The following is a 12,253-nucleotide window of genomic DNA, read 5'->3' on the forward strand; positions in this document are numbered from 1 at the left end:
ATATATCGGTCACATATTTCACCTAATTAGAGTAGCATGCTAAGGGGGGGGGGGGGCAGACGTGGCAAATGCTCGGGCGTCAAAGGTTTTGGAATGCGAAAACCACGGGCCACATAGCTCATGAGTCGTCCTTTGGGCGCGATTTGTATTTAGTACGCCACTGCCTAATTATGCCTATATTTTCCACTACAGAAAATCACATTTACATGTCCATCACATATTCGATCGAAATACGTTTAACTCCGGGGACCCCGAGTGGCCTTGTGGTCTAAATGTCTCAACGTTACGGATCGTTTATACTGGCCGCCATGTATAGCCTATCTTGTGTTGAAAAATGGCGTTAAACCCTATAACAGCAACAACGTTTGATTCATCCACGACTATAGATGACAGTTCCGTGTCATCATATCTCTCTGATCGAATCACATCTACTTCTTCCAATACTAAGCACCATATTTATGTATCGGTCAAACGTTTGACCTAGTTATACCTATTTCTGCAACTAGTGTAAATCATATTCATATTTTCGTCGCATTTCCGACAGAATTACATCCATTTCTTCCAATGATGTAGATCAAATTTATGTTTCCATCACTTCTTCGACCGAATTACTTCAAATTCTTCCACTGCCATAAATCATAGTTATGTTTCCGTCACATCTTCTACCGAATTACTTCAAATTCTTCCACTGCCATAGATCATATTTATATTTCTGATCCAGAACACTTTGACGATTGTTTTGTGCCACATTCTCAGTAAGAAACTATTCTTCTTCGCTTGTCCATCGTTTCCGATGCTGACTCTAGTTGTTCTGTCCATGGTGATTACACGTCTGGCTCCTGAGTGTGAAGCAGGGACCACATCGGATGGTATAGGTTGAGTATGAGGAATCTGTATACGCGATTGTCTGGTATGCTGTCATGAGCCGTTTTTCTCTCATGGTTGTGAGTCGTTGGTGGCGGTAATCCTCCACTACTTCAACAGTCTTTGTGATAAGAGTGCGCCATGCAGACCATTCCTTGGTTGCATCTTCCAGCTCGCTGGGTTGACTTCCGCACATTTCAAGTTAAACGTCAGGTTGTATTTGTACCTTTCCTTGGAACGTCCACGTTTCCACTTTTGTTGCTTGAGCTCACCATAGAAGAGCTGTCTCGGTGTTCTCGTCTTCTGCATCCGATAAACATGATCAGATCATCTGAGTGGATTTCAGCAGCAATGCCTCTGTGCTATGAATACAGGCTCCTTTGAGGAATTCTAAGTTGGACACCCCGTCTCTTGCCATCGTATGTGCGTGACTGACCGTAGTGGGCGCATATGGAATTGCTCGAGCTGCTTCATGTTCCTGAAGTATGTAGTCCAGGTTTCACAGAACTAGAACAGAGTACGACAGGTTTATAGACCTTGATCTTGGTAGGAATCCGAATGTCTCTTTGCTGCAGGACTCTGACACTAAATCTTCCTAGGTTTGGCTTGCTTTCCAGATCCTGACTATAATTTCATTGTGCAGCGACCCATTTGTAGTCATTGTGCTTCCAAGGTATGTAAAGATCTTCACATTCTTCGACTGTCTCCTTTCGATCTTGATGATGGGTTGTGGTGGGTTCGTGTAAGGAGCTGGCTGAAAGAGTATCTCTGTTTTATCCAGGTTTATTGTCAGACCAAACAGCCTGGATGCCTCAGGCTGTCCATAACAGATCAGTCCACTTGTGACGGCTAGAAAAAGAAAACGAAGAAATCTTCATTTAGTTTGTCTCTACCATGTCACAGAAAGTAAGGAATAGTTGCATATTTTCTTTCTTGGCACTGTTCAGAAAAACTGATTCATAATGTGGTGATTTTGAAAGCAAGATTTCTTCTTCTACATAATTTAGAAATATAATTGCCAATACCGTTAAGTTTTTCATACAACTCACTCAGGCACCTTTTTGGCACCGAAACAAAATTAACTCTGCCGCTTTGACCTGACTCTTTTCGTGGACTCCTAATAATAGAAAAACTGTTTCAATTTTTGACCTAATTCCTCATCTTGATTTAGAGTCAAGGAGGCAACATTTTTATTTTATTCTTTAGTAAAATTATTGATTTTTGTCAAGGTTATGCTACGAGTACTTTGTTTTTTTAAGATGTAAACAGCCTCTATTTCGCAATTCTGATTTTCCGAAATTGCGTAGTCAGGTTTTATACCGTTGTTTATAGATATATATGGTCAGTTTGGGCTTAAAACACATGACGTGAAGGTTTCCGTTTTTTGTGACCAGTTTGGGAATTACATTTTAATTTTTATTCAGATTATTAGGATTCTAAAGGATAATTTTTTTTTTCCGGGGGAAATTTGAGTGCTCATACAAAATTTTTAGACAAAGATATTCATTTAGATTTTATTCGGAATTCAAACACAGGAACATTGTTTTCTGTAGTTCACAAAGGACTGTACACATCAGCTCTATACTGACTAGCGTATAAATCATGGCCTTCCATTTTGGATTTTTTTGTCGGGACTCAAGTTTGAATTCATTAGAACAGTTCATAACTAAGACTTTTAAAATTGAATTAGTGGATTATTGGATTATCGTTGGATTTGATTCTTAAAACCGTAAGTTCTTATTTTTTTCATTTTTATAGAGGTTTTTTTCTTTCTCCTAGAAAAACAATTATTGGTAACTTTTTTGATAGCTTGTTGTTTTCACTCTTTCTTTTGTTACTGTTTATTAGAGCCTAAATACGTAAGATAAGAGTTGAAGATGTTTCAGAACACAGACGATTCTTACCTGGAATGAGAGACAGACAGTTCTGATTCTGAAGGAGCGAATTAATTCTGTCCAAGCCTGCTCTTAATTTATACACAGTCTTGAATCGCAAACTCATGGCCAAATATTGACGACATTCTTCAAGAGGCTAGTTTTCGCTCATTTTCAATAAGAACGAGGCTCACATCTCTTACCTACTGAATTATCCATGTATGTGTACGTAATTAGACAGACAACTTTGCCACATCGGCTACTTGCTCATTGAGAAAGAATTTTTGGAATTCGTTAGTTCAACAACCTCTACAACTTAACGAGTGTAATTTTTGCTGACTTTTCGATCAAAGAGATATGTATAACGCATGGGATTTTTGCGTTTGCTTATAAGGGCACAATCTTTATTAAATTAGTATATAGTTGTAATACAGAAAGAAATGAAATTAATCTCAGTATATATTAGTTGAAAATTACTTTCAATACAATTTAATGAAAAATTACTTTTAAATCAATTTTGAGAAAATTTCAATCGTATTACTTTCGCTAAAATATTCTTTCCTAATAATACCATCCGGGTTATTAGAGCCGAGTCCTCGTGGCTCGAGAGAAAAATTACATTCATAAAAAGAAGGTAGATGGTGAATGATAAAAATTACCATGATAAGAAACATTACGAGACATTTTGTAAAGTTAAAAAAAATACAATGAAAAGAACATTGCAATATGTTAAGAATAATTCCAAAAATACAATGAAAGACACTTTACGACATCCAATCAATTCAAAAATACAATAAAAGACACTTCACGACATCCAATCAATTAAAAAATGCAATGAAAGACACTTCACGATATACAATGAATTCAAAAATACAACGAAAGACACTTCACAACATCCAATCAATTCAAAAATACAATGAAAGACACTTCACGACATACAATCAATTCAAAAGTACAACGAAAGACACTTCACGACATCCAATCAATTCAAAAGTACAATGAAAGACACTTCACGACATACAATCAATTCAAACATACAATGAGAGACACTTCACGACATCCAATCAATTCAAAAATACAATGAAAGACACATCACGACATACAATCAATTCAAAAATCCAATGAAAGACACAATCAATTCAAAAATGCAATGAAAGACACTTCACTACATACAATCAATTCAAAAATACAATGTAAGACACTTCACGACATACAATCAATTCAAAAATACAATGAAAGACACTTCACGACATCCAATCAATTCAAAAATACAATGAAAGACACTTCACGACATACAATCAATTCAAAAATACAATGAAAAACACTTCACGACATACAATCAATTCAAAAATGAAATGAAAGTCACTTGACGACATAAAATCAATTCAAAAATATGATGAAATGTACTTCATGATATGCAATCAATTCAAAAATACAATGAAAGACACTTCACGACATCCAATCAATTCAAAAATACAATGAAAGACACTTCACGATATACAATGAATTCAAAACTACAACGAAAGACACTTCACGACATCCAATCAATTAAAAAATACAATGAAAAAAGCATGGCACGACATTAAATAAAATTTGTAAATCAGATAATTATTTCGCTAATATTATCACGCAGATTTTGTTATCTTTCTTTTTTTTTCATATGTTGGTTTATCAATTATTTGTTATAATATTTTCTTTGTTTTGTATAACATCATGTTCTGTATATATGATTTAGTTTTAAATTAATTTCAGTTTAATTGATTGTTAGTTTAAAATTTTTCTTCTATGCTATTGTAATGTATATTGTATTCAATAGAGATGATACTTCTTTCAGAAAAAAATTTTGACCTTGACTGTTCGTTTTGTAAACATGCAGATGTAATCTAGATCCTGACCTTGATTCAAAATTAGTAACAATCACGTCTATAAGTTCTATTTTTATTTCAAAACGATTGGTTGTTGTCGAGGTCATGATGGGACTTCGTGTTTAAGATGAAAGCAATTTTTTATATTCTTTATTTCTTAGACTAAAATGATTGGTTTTCCTCAGGACCACACTGAGGTGTACATATATTTTAACAAGTACATAATTCTGCGAGCTTGTAGAACATGATCACGTGACCCCCTTTTAACGTTTTAGAAGACGATACAATCTTTGGTTTGGAGAGATTCTCTCTGTAGAAGTTGGGCTGTTACACTGGAAGATGTATGGTGTGCTGTTTGGAATTATTTCAAATTACATGGATTGGAAATAGTTGTAACACAGAAATAAATGCAATTAATCCCAATATATTTTAATAGAAATGTTTTCCAATATAATATAACTAGAAACTATTTTTAATACAATTTAGAGGAAATTTCAATCTTGATTATTTTACTAAATAATTATGTCCTAATATACATACATACATACATACATATATATATGTTTCTAGAGTTAGTTATTTCCAGTAATGCTATTGAGTAATGTCATCGATTTATTTCATTTCCTTTTCATTTCATAATAACATCAAATGATTTAAAAGACAATAGATAGAGAGATAGATAGATAGTGTGAGTGTTTGTTTGTTCGCTATTGTATATGAATTGTCGTGATTGTATATTTTTACGTTGTCATTGCATGTCAACTCTGCCATTAAAGTGACTACTGACAAGAGTTGAAATAACGCCAAAGATTTTTGAACTTGGCTGCAATAAAGTGTATGAAACGATGTATCAGACACTGATTTCATAAGAAAATATGTAAGTATTTGTATGCACGTAGATTTTATCAAATTCCATTCTAATTATGGTATAATAACTGATTAACGATGTTAGGGAATGTAACAACACCTATCTCACGCAGACAGCTACGTCATACGTCCTGCGATAGGAGATAGATACCATGTTCTAATATCCACGCGTCCGCTATCAATAAGATAAAAGCGGTTAATAAAACGTGAGTTCCAATATTTTCTGTTAAAAACTTTCAAGGCATTTTAAAATACTTCCTCCAATGAATTCTAAAATGTATATATTTAAGAGGGGGGAGCGTTTTTGCAGCAATTCATGTAGATTTCCACTCTCAAGAAGGCACTTCTCAAAAACATGAAACAAAACAACTTAAAAATTACAATATGAACCAAAGCATTCACCAAAGACCGCTTATTTTTTAAAACTTCTATCAGTTGCTTGAAGATGAATGAAAATACATGTACTTTCTGGGTTTTTTATGATCCCCAGTGGATATGGTTCAGGACTCCTTTGATCACTTACTAATTAGGGGTCACGAGTGCCCTACAGTCCTAGTGGGGTCGTTTATAAGCTGGAGATATTCACCGCTTGACACGCGTAACCTTTCTATACGGTACTGTGGATTGTTGTATAGAGAAAGAATTAAAAACGCATTATTACTAATAGACAAATAATTGTGATAGTGTAATAATGATGTATCACTTTATATTAGGAAAAGGAATATTTCATTCTTCCGGGATGGCTGGGTTAGAATCATCAGGTCGCCTGTCCCATTATCATGTGTCAGGATTTGATCCAAATAAGGTGCTAACGTAATTAAAGGTTAAATAGATGATTTATAAACGCTTCTTAAAAGAAGATCATCGAAAGGAAACACATTTATTCCTGATATGGAGTTTGACAACGAATAACTTCCGTGTCGCTGCTGGGATTTGTGTGATGTCCAAGCGGGGAAGAGAAATTCTATGTACTTATGAGGACAGGAAATAATATAAATAAAATACTAAATTCAATCCGAAATTGTTTAGCATTCAATTGACCTTTTCAATTTCTTTACGAAACAACCACTCTATTCCGTCAGCAGTTGATGCTGCATAAATATAAGCAAATAAATAAAGTCAGAATGAAATAAATTGCTCGCAACTTAAATTAAAAATGCGAAAAGGCTTCTTACAGCATTATTTTCGGCAAATACAGATATATTCATCGATTTGTAATTTGATCTCTGAAAGATGATGCGATATAACATATAGATAAAGATTATACATTTTGACGGATGGATGGATGGATGAATGGACAAATATATCAACATAACGCATCTAAATATTTGCAATCGTCATTATTTAAATGCTTAATGTAATATCACTAAATAACTCACTCGGAATTTACCGAAAGGATGAAATAAATGTTAAGAGGAATGCAAAGATCCATGAAAAAATGATCGATAGATAGATAAATAGATAGATAGATAGACAGACAGACAAACATACAGAGATAGATAGATCTCGTACACATCATTAAAACACTAATCTTTAAACGCTATGTATAATATTACTGATCCATTTTTCCATCGTCTTAATTGCTGTTTTTGACTTGTAATATTTGCCTTGTCGCGAAAGTTTTAGGAATGTAGCATAATTATTACGAGCATCTGTTTGATGTGCATGTGTCATGAAGTTACATTGGTGATGAATGTAATGAATATAATAAATATGTGCCGAATGTGATGAATTTACATGTGTGATGAATCTAATGAGTTTACGAGTGTGACGAATGTTATGAATGTATATTTGTGATGAATGTAATGAATATCCATCTGTGATGAATGTAATGAATTTATATTTATGATGAATGTAATGAATTTATATATGTGATGAACGTAATGAATATACATGTGTGATGAATGTAATGAATTTACATGTGTGATGAATCTAATGAGTTTACAAGTGTGACGAATGTCATGAATTTATATATGTGATGAATGTAATGAATATACACGTGTGACGAATATGATGAATGTAAATGCGTGATGAATGTAATGAATATACATGTGTGATGAATGTAATGAATTTACATGCTTTATGAATGTGTCATTTTAACATGTGTCGGATGTACAGATATAATGGCTGTGACAAATTGACATGTCTGTTAAATGTTATAAATTTATATGTATGATTAATATGATGGGCTCGCAAGTGTGGCGAATGTAATGAGTTTTAGGTGTGATGAATGTTATGAATTTACATGTGTGGCGAATGTAATGAGTTTTAGGTGTGATGAATGTTATGAATTTCCATGTGTGGCGAATGTAATGAGTTTTAGGTGTGATGAATGTTATGAATTTCCATGTGTGGCGAATGTAATGAGTTTTAGGTGTGATGAATGTTATGAATTTCCATGTGTGGCGAATGTAATGAGTTTTAGGTGTGATGAATGTTATGAATTTCCATGTGTGGCGAATGTAATGAGTTTTAGGTGTGATGAATGTTATGAATTTCCATGTGTGGCGAATGTAATGAGTTTTAGGTGTGATGAATGTTATGAATTTACATGTGTGGCGAATGCGATAAGATTACACGAGTAATGATCGTTATGAATTTCCGTGTGTGGCAAATGTGATAAGTTGACATGCGTGATGAACTTTATGAATTTCCGTGTGTGGCGAATGTGATATATTTACACGTGTGATGCATTAAAATTTTTATATGTGTGGCGAATGTGATAAGTTTACATATGCGATCAATGTTACGAATTTTCCTGTGTGTCATAATCTATACCTTCTATTAACTCAAATTCAGGTAAACATGTTTTCATTCATAATGATATGAATATTAATCCACATTCATAGTGACAATTGTAGCTATGCATTCCGTTGTTTACAAATTTTGTTAACCCTATGAACTCGATTTTGGACAAGGTCAAATAAAAGCTACATATATAAATAACTTACAGCCATGAAGAAAGTCAATAAAACAATAAAAAATTATATATACATATCAGCATGCGGGTCATGTATGTATGTATGTACGTACGTACGTACGTACGTACGTACGTATGTATGTATGTATGTATGTATGTATATGAAAAATTTTACAATTTAAAAAAGGAATAACTTATTTATGACAATGTTTCTTTTTAAATAGTGGTTATTTTTTGAAACAATTGTCTTATTTTTTCTCAGAAAATTCTTTTCCTTATAACTTAAATTAACATTTTCCATTTCTATATGTATACCACATAAATCCAAGCAAAATATACAATAAATGTTTCACATGGATCACAAATTTTATCGAGAAATTCCTCAAAAAAGATTGATAAATTCATTTACTTTCAATACTAAGTTTTAAGAAATGTGTTTAAATTTGTTTTCAATAGGCTGCTTTGCTTTTCATCACCTTACTGGTTCCAGTTTTCAAGACATGGTAATGTGGAAGGCGACGAAATAATTTTGACCCATCCGCACCGGAAGTGTTAAAGTTTCCTGTTCTTAGTTAAAAATAATACATTATTACAATAATGTGAAAATTGTTAACCCATTAGTAGGTAATAATACGTTTTGAATTATTTCTTTGTACATGAATTCCCACAACAATGAGGTAGTGTAACGTGTGTGTAGCGGTGTCTGTTACAAACGTATTAATGACCTCCCAGGGACAATGTGTTACTCGTGGCCAGTAATTAATTGGTTATCAAAAAGTCGTAAACCATAACCAGCGGGGTGTATATAAAACAGGAAAATTGTTAGGACTTTCATTCCACCTCAGTCTTTCATCACACAAAAGTCAGAATAGAATAGCGGTCTGTAGAACGTAGTGTGCTTCATGTTGTAATTTCTGTACATCCTTTGGAGTTAGAAAAATTCTTCTTTGTGGACTTCGGGATAATTTTCTCCGAAAAGGTATCTCTCTCTCTATTAAGTCTTCGTCCCATCTATTTACTCATATATTTCACTTCAATTACAAATTATCCACATTTATACGAAAGTAATTTTTACGAATTGGTAGCTCACCGACAAAGTGTCTGTCCAATATAGCATTCTATGGAGATGTTTTAAAAAAAATATCTCCAAAGTTTTTTCACAGGAAATCATTGGATCAATGCTGTCTTCATTGCCTCAACGTCCATATGTGTTTGCGATAAAATTTCGAGCAACCATTTCTTTCCCTTTTGAGACCGTCAATCCTCGAATCAGATATTTAATCTCCTAGCCGATGATATTTGGCATAATTGTCGACGTCATATATTCTTTTGTTAATTTCCCTAATAGAGAACCCAGCTACTTTTTGTATTACACATTTGATATGTTAACATCATATGGATTCAAATTATCTAGGTTAAGATTGGTTGTAGGCTGATGATAGGTCTCCTATGTATAAATGTATACTGTCTACCACAATTTTTCTTACCTATATAAGCATAATGTTTTCTACAACACTGCTTGTTTCAGCAAAAATTATTGAATCTAGTACCATTTTCCTTAAAATATCCAGCACCTGTTTTTCGACTTAATTCCCTTCTCACTGCTAGGAACAGCAAGTACCTTTATATAAATATGGACTATGAACAATGATTATCAGATCCTGGACATCACTATTTGTTATTTCTCGTATATCATGGACATCACTATTTGTTATTCTCGCATGTCATGTCGTGGACATCACTATTTGTTATTTTCACATATCATGTCCTGGATATCACTATTTATTATTCTCGTATGTCATGTCCTGGACATCACTATTTGTTATTTCTCGTATATGATGGACATAACTATTTGTTATTCTCGCATGCCATGTCCTGGACATCACTATTTGTTATTCTCGTATGTCATGTCCTGGATATCACTATTTGTTATTCCCGTATGTCATGTCCTGGACATTACTATTTGTTATTTCTCGTATATCATGGACATCACTATTTGTTATTTCTCGTATATCATGGACATCACTATTTGTTATTCTCGTATATCATGACCTGGATATCACTATTTCTTATTCTTGTATTAAGAGCCTTTTTATTAGCAAACTCTTTTAAGAAATTCACCCTTGCATTTAGTTTCTACTTTTCTGAGTTTCTTTTTAATTATGTATTTATTTATTTATTATTTATTTTTATACTTTAATTTTAAAAAGATTCCATTTGTTGAGTGACGTGTATTTTCAATATTAATGATAATTACATAGGCCAACCTTCTTAATGTGCATGCTAACATCAAAGCCAATTAAAAATATTCAACGGTGTATTCGAAAACGTTTGCTTAGGAAAATAAAATCTGCCACCAACTATACATTGCATTGAACAAATGACCTTGTTTCTTTTCTACATATAAATAGCTTATCCGACTAAGTGCCTGTATAAAGTTTGTGTCAATTTTTTTCGTTGTATGTTCCAGATGCATACGATATCTGTATTGCTAGAGGGACGGAAATGTTACTTGAAGGTGACAAAGAACACAACTTGTGGTGACGTAATACAACACTTGCTGAATTGCAATGGAATGAATCCGAATGATACAGATTCTTATTTCCTCATCATGTCAAACAATATAACCGAAAAGCAACTTTCAAACAACGCAAACATCCCGAATGTAAACAAAGATTTGATGTCTGAAACCAACAGACTCCATTTCATCATGCGAAAGAAAATTCGTCTATTCGTGCCTAAACTTTCCATTGCCAAACGCAGACGTCCTCGTGAGAAATCGTCGGCAAAAGAACAAAAAGTTGAAAAAATTGTATCAACTCGTTTGGATACACCCATATATGAATCATCAAGGAAAGCAAGTGAACAAACACGGGGCGTCAAGCGTTTGTATCAACTAGTGCAGGTGCAAAAAAGACGCCTAAGTGAGGTATATCAAAGATTTAATGGCACTGCTAAATTTTTTAAACAAACTATGAGAAAGAAGGCAATTCACTCTAAAGCAGATACCAGTCCGGACCAATTTCGAAAGAACGTGAATAAGGAAACAATGCAAGGATTCCTTTCTTTCCATGACGTGGTGGCGACAAAGGAGATGGAGAATCTGGCGTCTGTTTTGCCTACCTCATCGTCCGTGGACCGGTCTCTTATGAATTGTTCCACGAGATTGATGCCGCAGATGCTGGAAAGTCCACTTATTGACTATGCAACTGAATATCCACTGGTAAATGAGACCGGCCTCTCTGAACTGAACACTGATTTTGAAGATGTTCTATTGTTCGATGATAAGTTGTATCATAGAGGCAAAGGTGAAGGGAGCTTTGGAACAATGCCTTTGCCACCTAGTCGGAAACTTACTATTGCAGATCCAAGTCGCGTGAGACGGAACGATACACCTTTACACAGTACCCCTCTTGCTAATAAAACCATGACATACTTGAATAAATCTAGAAAACCGACTAGAATGATGCGGCAGTTTGGAAGCACACGGTTACCTCTAGATCGACTGAATAATCTTACACAAAATGAAATGCCAATTTGTGATTCCAGCTTGAATAGAAGACCTGATGGTGATCTATCCATGTTCATTTGCCAAAGGAGATCTGCTTTCTCCAGTCAAAAAGATAAATGTAAGTACTTTAGGGAACAATGCTACGTATCTGACTCTGATGATATTGTAGACCGGACACTTCTAGATAAAGAACTTGATGACGCCGTCCATAATACTTTTGATGACGACAAGAATGTCTACACGCGTTCTGCTTCTTCTTTCAACGTCCTCTCCAGAAAGTTAGCAAATGATCATGACCATTTTACCTTAGCTTTCGACAGTAGCCCACGTGAGTTTCCACACGTGCATGACG

The sequence above is a fragment of the Sinohyriopsis cumingii genome, chromosome 9, assembly GCF_028554795.1.
Source record: "Sinohyriopsis cumingii isolate HCF-2022 chromosome 9, ASM2855479v2, whole genome shotgun sequence".
Lineage (NCBI taxonomy): Eukaryota > Metazoa > Mollusca > Bivalvia > Unionida > Unionidae > Sinohyriopsis > Sinohyriopsis cumingii.